The following is a 16,312-nucleotide window of genomic DNA, read 5'->3' as shown; positions in this document are numbered from 1 at the left end:
AACTGTTGAATAGTTCGCGGTCCTTCCGTGTTGAATTCCCACATATGGAGAGATCGATGTTGGCATGGCAGGACCCGATGAACTAGCATTACTTGCATTACCTTGACAAGACTGACATCCCTCTTGAGGAGATCTCGGATGCGGCTTTGCAATGTCAGCACGTCATTAACTGGCCCCAGTCCAGCCCCTTGTTGACCCATGACACCAGTTAGGGCGGAGGGCCCAAACGAAAGGCGGGGGCGGCCGCCCGCTTTGTACCTTGGGGAGCTGTGATGTAAAACCAGTCACGTTGCCATAAGTCGGACACCTCCGGGAAGGAACCCTTTGGCCATAGGGCGTCGGTGCCTTTGCTTATTATAGCGCCTCCGCACTCTGCTTGTCGCCCATCGATCATCCTCGGCTTCACATTTAAGGTCTTGATCAATAAGCCGAAGTGTGGGGTGATGCGGAGGAAGGCCTCACACACGACGATAAACAACGAGATGTGAAGGATGGAATCCGGAGCTAGATCATGGCAATCTAGCCCATAATAGAACATGAGCCCTCTAACAAAGGGATCAAGACTAAAACCTTGCCCTCGAAGGAAGTGGGAAACAAATACGACACTCTCTTTGGGTTCGGGAGTGGGGATGACCTGCCCTTGAGCAGGCAGCCTGTGCGGGATTTCGGCGGTGAGATACCTGGCCTCCCTAAGCTTCTTGATGTCCTCCTCTGTGATAGAGGAGGCCATCCACCGGCCTTGAAGGTTGGATCCGGACATGGTTGAAGGTCCGAAGCGCTTAGCCTGAGCCTTGGGTGTTGGAACTCGAGGTGAGGGAAGGGAAGAATCGAGCGTGGAAGAAAAAGAGAGGCCTTGGCCCCTTTATAAAGAGGGTGAATATCAAGCGTCCTCCACGTGGCCGTTTGGAACTTGCCTAAAATCGAGGAGTCATACTAACAAGCACGGTTGGGTTACCCACACCCATATTGATGAGAATCCCATAATAAGTGAAACACGATCTCTACTTCGACAAGATGTGCCAATAAAACCGCCTCGCAACACGTGCAGTGGCAGGCTGGGGAAAACGGTTCGTAATGACCGGGCCGTGGTGTGATGTCACGCTGTGAAAAGTTGTCAGCAGATTAGATTTGTGGAATATTGTGCTCTCTATGGTGGTATGTGGAAATTATTTTTGCAGAGCCGGACATGATCCTTGTGTTCAAAATCTTCTATGGAGTATTCAGATAACGAACCCGCCTTGCAATGCGGAAGACAATCTACGTGCCGGACTCGTCGTCATTGAAGCCTGGTTCAGGGGCTACTGAGGGAGTCCTGGATTAGGGGGTCCTCGGATAGCCGGACTATATACTTTGGCCGGACTGTTGGACTATGAAGATACAAGATTGAAGACTTCGTCCCGTGTCCTGGTGGGACTCTCCTTTGCGTGGAAGAAAAGCTTGGCAATTCAGATATGTAGATCTCCTTCTCTGTAACCGACTCTGTGTAACCCTAGCCCCCTCACGTGTCTATATAAACTAGAGGTTTTAGTCCTTAGGACAACAACAATCATAATCATAGGCTAGCTTTTAGGGTTTAGCCTCTACGATCTCATGGTAGATCAACTCTTGTAATACTCATATCATCAAGATCAATCAACAAGGAAGTAGGGTATAACCTCCATCGAGAGGGCCCGAACCTGGGTAAACATTGTGTCCCCCGCCTCCTGTTACCATTAGCCTTAGACGCACAGTTTGGGACCCCATACCCGAGATCCACCGGTTTTGACACCGACAATAGTGCAACATACTTGTGGCACTACCGTTTAGGTCATATTGGTGTAAAGCGCATGAAGAAACTCCATGCCGATGGACTTTTTGAATCACTTGATTATGAATCTTTTGATACTTGCGAACCATGCCTCATGGGCAAGATGACTAGAACTCCGTTCTCCGGAACAATGGAGCGAGCTAATGGCTTATTGGAAATAATACATACCGATGTATGCGGTCCAACGAGTGTTGAAGCATGCAGTGATTATCGTTATTTTCTGACCTTCACAGATGGTTTGAATAGATATGGGTATACCCACTTGATGAAACACAAGTCTGAGACATTTGAAAAGTTCAAAGAATTTCAGAGTGAAGTGGAGAATCATCATAATAAGAAAATAAAGTTTCTACAATCTGATCGCGGAGGCGAATATTTGAGTTACGAGTTTGACCTTCATTTAAAACAATGTGGAATTGTTTCACAACTCACACCACCTGGAACACCACAGCATAATGGTGTGTCCGAACGTTGTAACCATACTTTATTAGATATGGTGCAATCTATGATATCTCTTACCAATTTACCACTATTGTTTTGGGGTTATGCATTAGAGACAACCACATCTATTATATATTAAAAGTGTTTGACGGGATAACCGAAAAAATAATTAAACTAGAAAATCCCACAAAAATTAGAAACATCTAACCGTTAATTTTAGTACAAAATTAATGACATCCATTAGATCATGATAATTTCACAAAAAATTACCCACCAATGCCACCGAAGAGACTACCCCTTTATACCCTAGAAAAACCCACCCGTCCTCTCTCCCATGCGTTCATAAGAAAAGAAAAAAAGTCGTCCTCTCCCGTGCGTTCCCAAGGAGCGGAGATCCATGCAGGCTAGCTCAAACTCTACGAAGCTGATCGGACACACGGATAATTTTTAATATAAATTTGGTCAAACTTAGTAAAGTTTGACTTTCGGCAAAACCAATGTGCAGAGTAAAAAGGACCGGAGGGAGTACAAGAGGTTGATTGCTTGATTACTTTGTACAGTAATACAGTATAGTAACTAACACACATATATTATTATTAGCATCCAGCCATAGCAATCCAGCGCATCTGGCCGGAAAGCAATCACCAAGTTGTGGACGCCGGATTGATCAAGCTAACCTATTCAATTTTTCCTTTTGTTAGCACATGCCCGATGGCAAGTTTCTTGCTGATTAGTTTTTTTTTTCTAGAATACGAATACACACATACAAACAACAAGCTAGATCAGAGACTGGATGGGCGCACACATGTAATGTAACACAATTTTTAGAACATAATTCCATCACGCACACCTGAAACCAATCTGAATTTCCAATTCCGTCAGACTTGCAAGCGCTTCCAAGTTTCACTTCATGTTCACCTTCATATGGGCGCCCCTTGGATGTCGCCAAATCTCTGTTGGATATCCTCAATTGTCCAATTGACTCCACCCAACGACAGCAACGACTCCAGCAGGTATCTTCTGCACAATATTGATTATTTTACATTATGGTCACTGCGTGGTAGATCAATGATACTTGATTGTTAGATTATGCTAAAATAGTAAAACAAAATCTATAGATTTAGATTCATTAACTTGACCAGAACTGATTCCTTGCCCTACTTTTGTGTTCAAAGTTTGCTCTCAGTCTCCGTTGGATCTCTAAGATTGTGCAATTGGCCCCTTCCAGCGACCGCTCCACCTACAGTAGGCATTACCATCTTATGCACAAAAGCAATTAATTTGCATGATTTATTATTGTTAGATAAATGAACTAAACATTAACCATTATAAGCAATGGATCAACTATGCTTGATCGATGATTTTTTCTAAAATAGAAGAACTTTAATATGTACATCCTAGATTAATTAACATGACCAGAACCGCTCCCTTTCCATACCTACATTTCCCTCAAGTTAATACTTTTGTGTTCAGGTTTTGATTGGAACAAAAAACTAACTATACATATTTTTTCCAGTTACACTTACTAACTAATATATATTTATATTTCTATTGTCAAGGCCTCAAATAACATGTTGCCTATGTTCACAAATGCATTGAGTACAATAGAGGGATGGCAACCAAGGACTATAAGTAACAACGGGTGCACAACTTCAAAATTGAGGACAGAGAAAAAAAATCACCAGATATGTAAGTTGTACTCCTTCCATTCCAAAAAGCTTGTCGCTCAAATGGGTATACAAGTAACAAAGGGTGCACAGAATCAAAATTGAGGACAGAGAAAAATATCACCAGATATGTAAGTTGTACCCCATCCATCCGAAAAAGTATAGGGATGAATTTTAGTATGAACAAGAACAACCAATATTGATATTTAAATGATCCAGAACTAAGAAGCTTGAACATGAATGTACTGACATGAAAATTTTGAACTTCATAGAGCCAACCGGTAAGTGCAACGACGTGGTGCAATTTTCTCGTATGAAGATTGGCAGGTATAGCTAGAAGCATGACTATTTCAGACTGTGCTACCAACTGAGAGAACCACTCACTTAACTTATGAAATAGCTATGGAAAGACAATAGAAGAGGTCGAAAAACTACATGCAAAATATCATATTAAAAAGGAAGGAAGGAAGATCGGTTGGATCGATATAAACATGGACATCTATACGTAACATTCTCAAGAGTCACAAAAAGAGATGGACCGCGGATAATCAAATGATGAAGATAGCGATGACAATGATGTGGTCAAGTACATAATCTACAAATAAATTTTCCAAGTAATGAACTAAAATACACACTTTTCGTATGATGTTGCCAGCCTTTTACGTAAGCACAAGTACACGGATAATTAGTTTCCTGCAAAATCTCTTCAATTTAATAAATTGACTTATCTATGCTAACATGAATATTACACACTGTATGACAGGAAGGATATAGTCTACTATTCTAGAGAAACATTGGAAAAAATGCATGAACATTTAATGAAAACACTTATTATATAATGCGAGCCTATAGTGACAACGTCCACTCATCATTATACTTTATACAAGAACGCAAGTTATTTAAATTTAATTAATCTTTGAGAAATATTAAAACAATAGCCAGTTGCAAATATATGCATGAATTCATAAATCATCTATATAGTATGTAGGGTACAGAGCCTAACATTGCCGATACTGGTCGCATGGCGGGAAAAAGTGGATGGGGCCTCAATAAATTCAGAATTTTGACTAACAAGTTATCATCACCAATAATCATTGATAGTGAGTGAATAAAGAGGTGATTTTTGTCAAAAAAAAGCAATAATCATTGACAGCAGCAAACATACGGAATAATCTATGCATAACCAATGTCCTCAGGCAGGACACCTAACTGTATGGTCTGCATCGCAAAATTAAACTAAAGGAGAGGAGCTGGTACCGCTTCATGGTCCGTCCTCGGCAATTCCAAGCACTAATAGGCACAAACCCAAATCTGCCTAAAACTCTGCCTGTTAGGCCATGCTGACTACATTACCTAAAATCTGTTCTTAATTTGCTTTGTACTTTGAACTATACTGTATTGGCTTATCCGCATCCTTAGCGGCCTTGCAACCAGCCGGTGTGGATACAAACCTGCATTCATCATAGGCTGAAAAGTGCCTTGCACGCTGGAGCTCCAACATCACGCACGGGGGCACCTCAAACTCCATGCTGCTTCACTCGCTTACCTCCGTCCCACCGTAGGGGAGACGATCCACGCTGACGGCAATGCCACCATCGAGTTCGACTAGCTCAACTGATCAACTACTCCCTCACGCAACTGCTCCTCAAGCCCTGCTATGCCTCCTCACTATTGACGGGCCTGGAGGATCGAGGAGGCGTGCAGTACCTAGACCAGACCCTTGGCCGCACCAACGACCTGAACTGCGGGGAGTGCGTGCAGGGAAGATAAGCAAGGTGGCGGCATGAGACCAACAGAGGAAATCGAGGGGGGCTTGGGAGTGAGATCGGCAACGCCGATTACTAGCGGCAGTAATGGAGTTCATCGGTAGACAACAATTTCGGAGTGACAAGGAGAGAAGTGGAGGAGAAAGGGGATCGGAACTTCTGGAGAGACTGACGTGTGCGTGACAGGCGCATCTGCGCGACAACGCTAGTGTTTGGGCTTTGTGTTGGGCTAAAGCCCAACTCAGTTTCCAGCAGAAAGATATAGAAACCGTAGAAAAAATATCCAACTATTAAGTTTTTATGATTATTTACTCAAAAAATATCATTATTGCAGTGTACACCGCCCAAAAAGGTATAGTGTATAATTGTGTGTATAGCCAAAAAATATAATATTTCTCGCTGAAATTCAGTGTGAAGTAATCCATGCAAACATATTATACCCCCTCCGTCCCATATTAATGTTGATCACATAGAAATATCTAGCTGTATCAAAGTGCAAGATACATCCGTTTGAGCGACATTTAATATGAGACCGAGGGAGTACATGATTATATGAAGGAAAAAAACATGTATGTGTCATTGATAGTTGAACTCACATTTAGTGCATATGAAACTTGGCCACAAAACAACTGATATGTTAAACATTTCCTCAACTAAAAAGACATTCCAAAAAACAAATTGATATATTAAATATGAAAAGGAAATTTCTAACGGTCAACATATGAAAATGACAAATAAGTACTGTATGAAAATTTGAGTAACTAGGAAATTTTAGTTCGCATCTAGAAAATGCAAAATTATCTATAGAATATATGAAATTTTTTCCAAAAATTAGGCAAGTGATTCATGCATAAAATATGTTGTATATTTAAATATCAACGAGAAAAACTAATATATCTAAAAAATACCCCCTGTTTCGAAATATATGACGTTTACGTCTTATATTTAGAAACCTAGAGGAAGTACTATATCCCTTCTTTCAATCCGGCGCACCTAGTTCACAGGTCTGAGAGTGAATTATGAGAAATCCTTCTTGGTGCCACTAAATGTACCAATCACACAGCTTCACTCTTTGCTTAATGTTTTGGGCTGCCAGCAAGGTCATTTTCCTTTCACCTATTTAGGTCTCCCTCTTGGCACAACAAAACCAAAAATTGAAGATTTTAACCCAATGATGCAAAGAATTGAAAGAAGGCTTTCTGGCTGCTCCACTATGTTATCTTATGATGGCAGGCTTTTGCTTATAAAATCAGTTTTTGCATCTCTGCCAATTTTCTTCATGAGCTCTCTAGCTCTCCCAGTTGGTGTGTTACAGCAAATCAACAAGTACTTGAGAAATTTCCTTTGGAGGAAATTTGGTATGGAGGATAGAGGAACTGCACTTATTGCTTGGTCCAAGGTTTGTAGGCCAAAAAAGCAAGGAGGACTTGGAATACTTGATATCTCTATTCACAACAAGGCACTACTAATGAAAAATCTGCTTAAATTTCTCAATAAGGAGGATATACCTTGGATTAATTTGATCTGGGAGAAATATTACCACACTGAACTGCCAAGAAGAAAAGTTCAAGGCTCTTTCTGGTGGAAGTCTCATATTGCTCTCCTGGAGAGATTCAAACAAATCAGCAAATGCTCCATTGGGTCAGGACAATCTATTCTCTGTTGGTCAGATACTTGGTTGGAACAGCAGCTCCAATCTTTGCTCCCTCACCTTCACTCCTTTGCCCTTCATGAGGATCAATCGGTACTAAGTTTCTTTCAGGAGGAAAATTGGATTGATCAGTTCCATTTACCTCTCTCTGTAGTAGCATTTGAAGAATTCAACCAGCTCCCCTCTTTGGCTCCGACCTTAGACCCACAAGTTAAAGATAGGTGGAACATTATTGGTGCTTCTGGCAGGCCCTCTTCAATTCTGATCTATAATTTGCTTCTGGACAATCATGAGGAGCATCCGTTTTTCAGTCTTATTTGGGATAGCTCCAGCAGGCTAAAGCATAAAATCTTTTTTTGGTTGGTAGCTCACTGTCGAATCAACACTAGGGCTCTTCTTCTAAGGAAAGGCATGCACCTTGATGATACCTTTTGCCCTAACTGTAATCAGCAAGCAGAAGAAACTCCTATGCATTTATTGTGGGGTTGCAGTTTTGCGCAAGACTGCTGGAACTCTTTGATTCCAAACAGACGAAGAGGAACTTCTGTTTATGAGGACACCATCTTGGCCACGCAGCTCCTTCCAAAACAATTTGCTGTCGAAATCCTTATTTTGGGTTGTTGGAACATTTGGATTCAGCGAAATAACTTTGTGTTCAGAGCACTTCCTCATTCAATTCAGTCTTGGAACCACCTCAAGAATGATCTTAAGCTACTTCGACATAAGATCAAGCAAAAGTTTACAGTTCGCTTTTCACAGTGGATAGATCATAATCTGTAATCATGGGTTCCATTCCTAGAGCAGGCATTGGCTAGCTTATAATCTTTATTCTTTTGGAATTTGTAACTTTTTGTACTATATTTTGCTTTAATTGATTTACCGTAGAACATTTTGTTCTACGGTGTTCGGTCAAAAAAAAGCCGGTCAGAGCATACGATGGATATAATACGCGCTCCTCACTTAAGTGGGCCTATATATATATGCTAGTCCCCTCCCACCTCTTTGACGCGTTCTACATACCACCATTTGAACATAAAAGGATGATAGTCGACTTGCCTCCACGGAGCTCCCTCGATTTGATGCACTTCTGACCGGCGTGGTCAATCTGATTTTCACCCGTCGGTAGTTCTCCGTAGGCTATGACTGGCGGGATCGTTGCTCACGTCTATTGGCCGGGTGAGACATTTCGACGTGCGAGCCAATCCTCCCCTCACGCGCGGCACACGGTGTGTGGCACCGCACAAACCCTACTCCCGATCCATAGGTGTTTCACCCTTTCCTCTCCTTTCCTTCGTCAACACAGCTGCCATACCTCCTCTCCCGTGCTTGCCGCCGCCACGGCCTCGCTGCGCCTGCCACTAGATCTGCGCCCTCGAGGGTGATGGGGAGCTAAAGACGATGAGCAGCGGCGCGTGGGGTTCGTGCAGGTCCTCGGCTTGCCCGTACCTCACCAGTCCGCCGGGCAAGCAAGCCCGCGGGAGACGAGCACACGGATGCCAACGGAAAGTGCTCCAGAGAGGAGAGAAGGCGACACTCTAGGTGGCGGCACTAGGCCAGCAAAATCAGGTGGTGGCTGAGGTACACGAGAGCGAGGTGGTGCTGGAATGCATGGGGGCCGGCAGCAAGTCGCCGAAAGTGCACAACCACTCCGACGAGGTGGTGGTGGCCTGCTTGCCCATGGTGAGCCGTTGTTCTTTTCTGTGCTCCTCTCTTCTCATGACAAGGTTTGACGGACACCGAAGCCGTCCGCTCCATCCGCCAGCATGCTCATAAAGGTAGTTACAATGAGATTGATGTTCATATTATCTTCAATGTTGTGACATTTTTATTCGATCTGAGTTGTAATCCACTATTTTTTTAGATTTTACATTTTAGTAGCAATGGGTTTCCTGCTCTACTAGTTGTGACATTTTCCATGCCTTTTCTTTTAATATAGTATAGAGTCCATGCTTATGGGTTCAATTTGACAAGCTTTTGTCACCTTCCCTCCTGTTTTAAGCTCTGTTGATGAATGCTTTCTACCATGTTAGTGGGAGGGGGAGGAGGCCAACGACTAGGAGAAGGAGCATGGATCATAATCGATGTTATGGGTAAAAGTGCTAACAAATTGATGCATCATCATGGCTAAGGTGTCAATACTACTAGGTAGGCATAGTGAGTATTCCACTTATTATGTTCACCTTGACACGCTTCATGGATTGGATGAATTATTTTAAATATGTAAACCTACTTTGGTGTATGTTAGTTTTAGGATGGCAACTTGCGTTTTTTTCATGCCTTGTTAACAGTTTTGGTTCTCATAGGGTTTGAGATGTGTAGATCTAGTTTGACGGATCAGTTGCAGGTGAGTATGTAGTATCCTTATCTATTTCATATGCTTGACTCCACTTTCATTTTCCTATGATGTATATACATCGGGCTCAGGGCTTTGGCCTGTTCCATCCAAGGTGTATCATGCTTTATCTGAAACTCAAGTCATTTGGTGTTGTTGGGGATTCTTTGATCGAGATGAGAAAGAGGGCATATGTGATTTTTTTAGGCCATCTGTCCAGGTAGTGACATTCTAATATGCAAGGAATGTGTTTATTTGATCTTTTTATTCTGACATACACTAAAGTAATCATGACCATCAGTAAAAGGAACACAGTCAAAACATGATTATATTTTGTCTTGGTATACCTCATTTAGTTGTCATTTGTATATTTCAAGGAAATTATTCAATTTTTAGTTATCTTTCCATTGCTATTTTCCCTTCTATTCTTATCGGATGGGTAGACAATCTTATAAGGGGATGCAATGGATTTTTGTATTTTGGATTCTCTGGACTGAATGGGTTATATTTCTAACCCATAAAAATTACTTTGACTCCATGATGTCTACTACACAACCTTCTTCTTGTAGACGTTGTTGGGCCTGCAAGTGCACAGGTTTGTAGGACAGTAGCAAATTTCCCTCAAGTGGATGACCTAAGGTTTATCAATCCGTAGGAGGCGTAGGATGAAGATGGTCTCTCTCAAACAACCCTGCAACCAAATAACAAAAAGTCTCTTGTGTCCCCAACACACCCAATACAATGGCAAATTGTATAGGTGCACTAGTTCGGCGAAGAGATGGTGATACAAGTGCAAAATAGATAATAGATATAGGTTTTTGTAATCTGAAATAATAAAAACGGCAAGGTCACAAGCGGTAAAAGTGAGCGTAAACGGTATTGCAATGATAGGAAACAAGGCCTAGGGTTCATACTTTCACTAGTGTAAGTTCTCTCAACAATAATAACATAGATAGAACATATGACAATCCCTCAACATGCAACAAAGAGTCACTCTGAAGACACTAATAGCGGAGAACAAACGTAGAGATTAAGGTCGGGTACGAAACCACCACAAAGCTATTCTTTCGGATCAATCTATAAAAGAGTTCGTACTAGAATAACACCTTAAGATACAAATCAACCAAAACCCTAATGTCACCTAGATACTCCATTGTCACCTCAAGTATCCGTGGGCATGATTATACGATATGCATCACACAATCTCAGATTCGTCCAATCAACATAAAAGTACTTCAAAGAGTGCCCCAAAGTTTTTACCGGAGAGTCAAGAACGTGTGCCAATCCGTATGCATAGGTTCCCAAGTGTCACGAAACCCGCAAGTTGATCACCAAAACATACATCAAGTGGATCAATAGAATAACCCATTGTCACCACGGTTATCCCACGCAAGACATACATCAAGTGTTCATAAAAGACTCAATCCAATAAGATAACTTCAAAAGGGGAAACTCAATTCATCACAAGAGAGTAGAGGGGGGGGGGAAACATCATAAGATCCAACTATAATAGCAAAGCTCGAGATACATCAAGATCGTGCCATAGAGGAACACGAGAGAGAACACGAGAGAGAGAGAGATCAAACACATAGCTACTGGTACATACCCTCAGCCCCGAGGGTGAACTACTCCCTCCTCGTCATGGATAGCGCCGGGATGATGAAGATGGCCTCCGGTGATGGGATCCCCTCCGGCAGGGTGCCGGAACAGGGTCCCGATTGGTTTTTGGTGGCTACAGAGGCTTGCGGCGGCGGAACTCCCGATCTAATCTCTGTTCTCGAAGTTTTAGGGTACGTAGGTATATATGGGTGCAGGGAGAACGTCGGTGTAGCTACGGGGGCCACACGAGGCAGGGGGCGCGCCCAGGGGGGAGGGCGCGCCCCCACCCTCGTGAGCACCTCCCGTATCTCCTGACGTGGGGTCCAAGTCTATCAGGTGGGTTTCCTTCCAAAAATAACTTCTCCAGTTGATTTCGTTCCGTTTTGACTCCGTCTGATATTCCTTTTCCTCGAAACACTGAAATAGGCATAAAACAGCAAATGTGGGCTGGGTCTCTGGTTAATATGTTAGTCCCAAAAATAATATGAAAGTGGATAATAAAGCCCAATATTGCCTAAAACAGTAGATAAAGTAGCATGGAGTAATCAAAAATTATAGATACGTTGGAGACGTATCAAGCATCCCCAATAATTCCTGCTCGTCCTCGAGTAGGTAAATGATAAAAAGGAATTTTTGATGTGGAGTGATACTTTGGCATAATTTCAATGTAAATCTTCTTAATTGTGATATGAATATTCAGATCCGAAAGATTCAAGACAAAAGTTCATATTGACATAAAAATAATAATACTTCAAGCATACTAATCAAAGCAATCATGTCTTCTCAAAATAGCATGGCAAAAGAAAGTTCATCCCTACAAAATCATATAGTTAGGCTATGCTTCATTTTCGTCACACAAAGATGTTCCCAACTTCTATACCCCCGATGACAAGCCAAGCAATTGTTTCATTCTTTTTAACGCGCTTCAGCTTTTTCAACCCTCACGCAATATATGAGCGCAAGCCATGGATATAGCACTATAGGTGGAATAGAATATGATGATGGGATTGTGTGGAGAAGACAAAAAAGGAGAAAGTCTCATATTGACGAGGATAATCAACGGGCTATGGAGATGCCCATCAATTGATGTCAACATGAGGAGTAGGGATTGATGAAGTCATGTACCTAAGGTAGGGTCATGGACCTGTCCAAGGTACCCTTTCGAAGGACATCTACAGAAGAAACTCCCTTCCAGTTGACCTGGAAGGATTCCACTCGACGAACTCGAAGACACTCGACCATGAAGATTCACTCGACCACCGGGAATCCAAGAGCCACTCTGTATCCAAACGGTCTATAATTAAGTAGTCTTTATGGCCATGATGACACTTTATGTAAGGCATTTCCTGTAACGCCAGGCCTTAATGTACTTTAAACCCTCCGCTACGTGGGCTGGCTGGGTCCTGGCAGACACTATATAAGCCCCCCCCCCCTCCACTGGCAGAAGGGTTGGCACCCCTGTAACTCATACACTTATAATCCAGTCGACCGCCTCCGGGCTCCGAGACGTAGGGTTGTTACTTCCACCGAGAAGGGCCTGAACTCGTAAATCCCTTGCGTATACAACTACTCCATAGCTAGGATCTTGCCTCTGCATACCTACCCCCCCCCCCATTCTACTATCAGTCTTAGTACCACGACAGTTGGCGCCCATCGTGGGGCAGGTGTCTTAGCGACTTATTGGAGAAGTTGCAATTGTTCCGATCGCCTTCATCATGGTTTCTGGCGGAGTTTTGGTCGAGGGCCGCGAGATCCGTCTCGGCGCGCTCACGTTCTTCGCCGACGACTCCGCTTGGCACCAGGAGGCTCCACTCGATATTGACGTGCTTCCCGTCCGCGGGGTGACGCATTTTCGTGCATGTGTCCGCGGCATCCTGCTGCGGCAACCGTCGGCTCCGTATCGGTCGACTCTTGTGTCGTCCTCCCTCCCTGTCTCCCGCCAGCGCAAGCGCTCTGGTCGGTCGAGGCTTCAGCGAGGGGTGAGACACGAAGTGGCTCGTCAATCGGCCACCACCCAAGTCGCGGCAATCGAGCCCGACGAATCTCTCTACGGCCTGTTCGATCTGTCGACTGGCTCCCTAGAGACTGCATCCGAGTGCGACAGCAGTGATCCAGCGGCGGAGGTCCTGATGGTCAATGGGCCTCGTAGTCCTCCCGGCTTCCCTCGCACCGACGGAGCGGACGGCGGAGGCGACCCCGCTCAGGTCCACGAGGAGTATCAACCCAAGCCACTCACTTCTCTGCAAAGGGAAGATCTTCGCCGCCGGAATATGGATGCTCTGCATACTCCCATCGTAGGAGAAACCCCCGAGGCTCGTGCCTTGGAGGATGCGCGTTTGGCCAACTTGGTTGAGCGCACTCGACTGGAGAATCTCTAGCGAGCACTCGACGAACGCGCATGCCAACGAGTACCCGACTCCAGTTGACGTCAACTCTTTCTGCAACCAACTCAGGTATATCGAACCCCGATTCAGAATCTAGCAGGTGCTGCCCGTATAGCAGAGTCAATTCAGCCCTCTCAGTCGGAGGCTGGCAGAGGCTTGATGCAGATCTGAGATTTGCTCCGCGCAGCAGGAGATCAGAATTCAGCTGTGTCACAGTCACGCAATAGGATTCACAGTCGATCCGTCGCTGCGAATACAGTCCAGTCGGCTCATATCCCAAGATCGCCTCCGCGGTGTGAGGGAGTGGGGGTCGACGTGATCAGTATGATGACCGATTCAATCGCGATGATCGGCGTCGAGTGCCCACTCCTCTCCCAAGGGGTGTGTCTTACGCCCCCCGGCAGCAAGATGACAGGCATCAGCACAGTGTTGGGCGGAGAGCTCCGGTCGACCCTAGGGAACCAGGCTTTGACGCGAGATCCATCATCGTGCAAGGTTTGGTCGACCGGAACAGAGCTCATCGAGAAGGCCACAACAGTGATGCGCCCACCAGTAGTCGAGTCCATGTTTCAGGACCAGAATGTTTTAGCAGAGCCATGAGGGCCGCGGTGATCCCTCCCAACTTCAGGTTGGCGACTGGGGTGAGTAAGTTCACTGGTGAGTCCAAGCCCGAAACTTGGCTCGAGGACTACCGAGTGGCTGTGCAGATTGGCGGTGGCAATGATGAGGTGGCTATGAAACACCTACCACTCATGTTGGAGGGTTCGGCCAGGGCCTGGTTGAATCATTTGGCTCCTAGCAGCATTTACACTTGGGAAGATCTTGCTCGAGTGTTCGTCAAGACATTTGAGGGAACTTGCAAGTGACCAGCAGGACTGACAGAGCTGCAGGTCTGCGTGCAAAAGTCGAATGAGACCCTGAGAGATTATATCCAGAGATGGATCACATTGCATCATACGGTGGAGAACGTGTCTGATCATCAAGCAGTCTGTGCCTTCAAGGATGGCGTTAAGAACAGAGAGTTAAGTTTGAAGTTTGGTCGGACCGGAGATATGACCCTGAGTCGAATGATGGAGATTGCCACTAAATACGCCAATGGCGAAGAAGAGGATCGACTCCGGAGTGGCAAGTACAAGCGGAGTCAGTCGGAAAAAGGAAACTCCAGTCGGAAGCAGAAGCGGAAAGCCGAGCCAGCTGCTCCTCGAGAGGCCCTGGCCGTGACTCAGGGCAAATTCAAAGGGAAACCCAAAGGATCCTTGAACCCCAAGAAGGTAAAGGATAAGGAAGGAAACGACGTGATGGATCTGCCATGTCACATCCACACGAAGAAAGACGAAGAGGGTAACTTCATCTACCCAACATACCACTCGCCAGTGCCGACTCTTAATCCAGCAGTTTCAAGGGAAACAGCCCAAGGATAAGGAAAAGGAGTCGGACAAAGTTGAGGACAAAGAGGATAGTGAAGAAGGATACCCCCATGTCAATTCCACCCTGATGATTTTTGCTGATGTGGAGAGCAAAAGTCGATTGAAAGTTATCAACCGTGAGGTGAATATGGTCGCTCCGGCGACACCAAGCTATCTGAAATGGTCTCAGACTGCCATTACATTCGACCAGTCAGATCATCCGACACACATAGCCACCCCTGGGAGGCAAGCTTTGGTGGTCGACCCAGTCGTCGAAGGCACTCGACTGACTAAGGTGCTGATGGATGGTGGCAGTGGACTGAGTATATTGTATGCGGAGACGCTGAAGGGAATGGGCATTCCGATGTCTAGACTCAACTCCAGCAACATGAGTTTTCATGGAGTCATTCCTGGAAAGAAGGCTGAGTCACTCGGCCAAATAGCTCTAGATGTGGTTTTCGGCTATTCGAAGCATTTCCGCAAAGAGAAGCCGACATTTGAAGTTGTGGATTTCCAGAGCGCTTATCACGCTATTTTGGGCAGGCCAGCTTATGCATGGTTCATGGCTCGACCATGTTATGTATACCTCAAACTGAAGATGCCTAGCCCCAAGGGTGTGACCACCATCACTCGCAATCGAAAAAAGGCAGAAGAGTGCTTTCAGAAGGGCTCGAAGATTGCCGATGCTCAGATAACAGTGGTGGAACTGGAAGAGTATCAGAAAAATACAGACCCGAGTGATTTATTGCGGGCCAAGAAGCCCGCCACAGAGTCAGCATTCCAGTCGTCTGGTGAGACGAAACCCATTCACATTCACCCGACCGACCCCAGTGCTGCTCCAACTCATATTTCCACAACACTCGACTCTAAATAGGAAGAAGCGTTCATCCAGTTCCTCCGTGAGAACTGGGACATCTTTGCATGGAAGCCTGCTGACATGCCGGGTGTTCCCAGGGGGCTGGCTGAGCATCGTTTACGAGTTGACCCAAAAGCAAAACCTGTCAAAGAACATCTTCAATGGTCCGCCGTCCAGAAGAGAAAGGCCATTGGCGAGGAGGTGGCTCGGCTCCTGGCAGCAGAGTTTATCCGAGAGATTTACCACTCCGAGTGGCTCGCCAATGTTGTCATGGTCCCCAAGAAGGACAAGTCACTTCGCATGTGCATTGATTTCAAACATATCAATCGGGACTGCCCGAAAGATCATTTTCCTCTCCCTCGCATAGATCAAATTGTCGACTCGACTGCGGGATGTGAGAGAT

At 44.9% G+C, this 16,312-nt stretch overlaps 1 long non-coding RNA gene across 1 annotated transcript; it reads right to left on the bottom strand.

Moving 5' to 3' along the window:
• Positions 1-2,911: 2,911 nt before the first annotated feature.
• On the bottom strand, positions 2,912-5,857 carry LOC123137172 (uncharacterized). Its single transcript, XR_006467832.1, has 2 exons — positions 3,410-5,857; positions 2,912-3,268 (listed from the first exon to the last, which is right to left on the bottom strand). It is a non-coding gene; the product is annotated as an uncharacterized lncRNA (long non-coding RNA).
• Positions 5,858-16,312: the final 10,455 nt, after the last annotated feature.

Source organism: Triticum aestivum, chromosome 6B, assembly GCF_018294505.1.
Source record: "Triticum aestivum cultivar Chinese Spring chromosome 6B, IWGSC CS RefSeq v2.1, whole genome shotgun sequence".
NCBI lineage: Eukaryota > Viridiplantae > Streptophyta > Magnoliopsida > Poales > Poaceae > Triticum > Triticum aestivum.
Note: the sequence above shows the minus strand (reverse complement) of the source record. Positions and strands in the feature narration are given on the sequence as shown.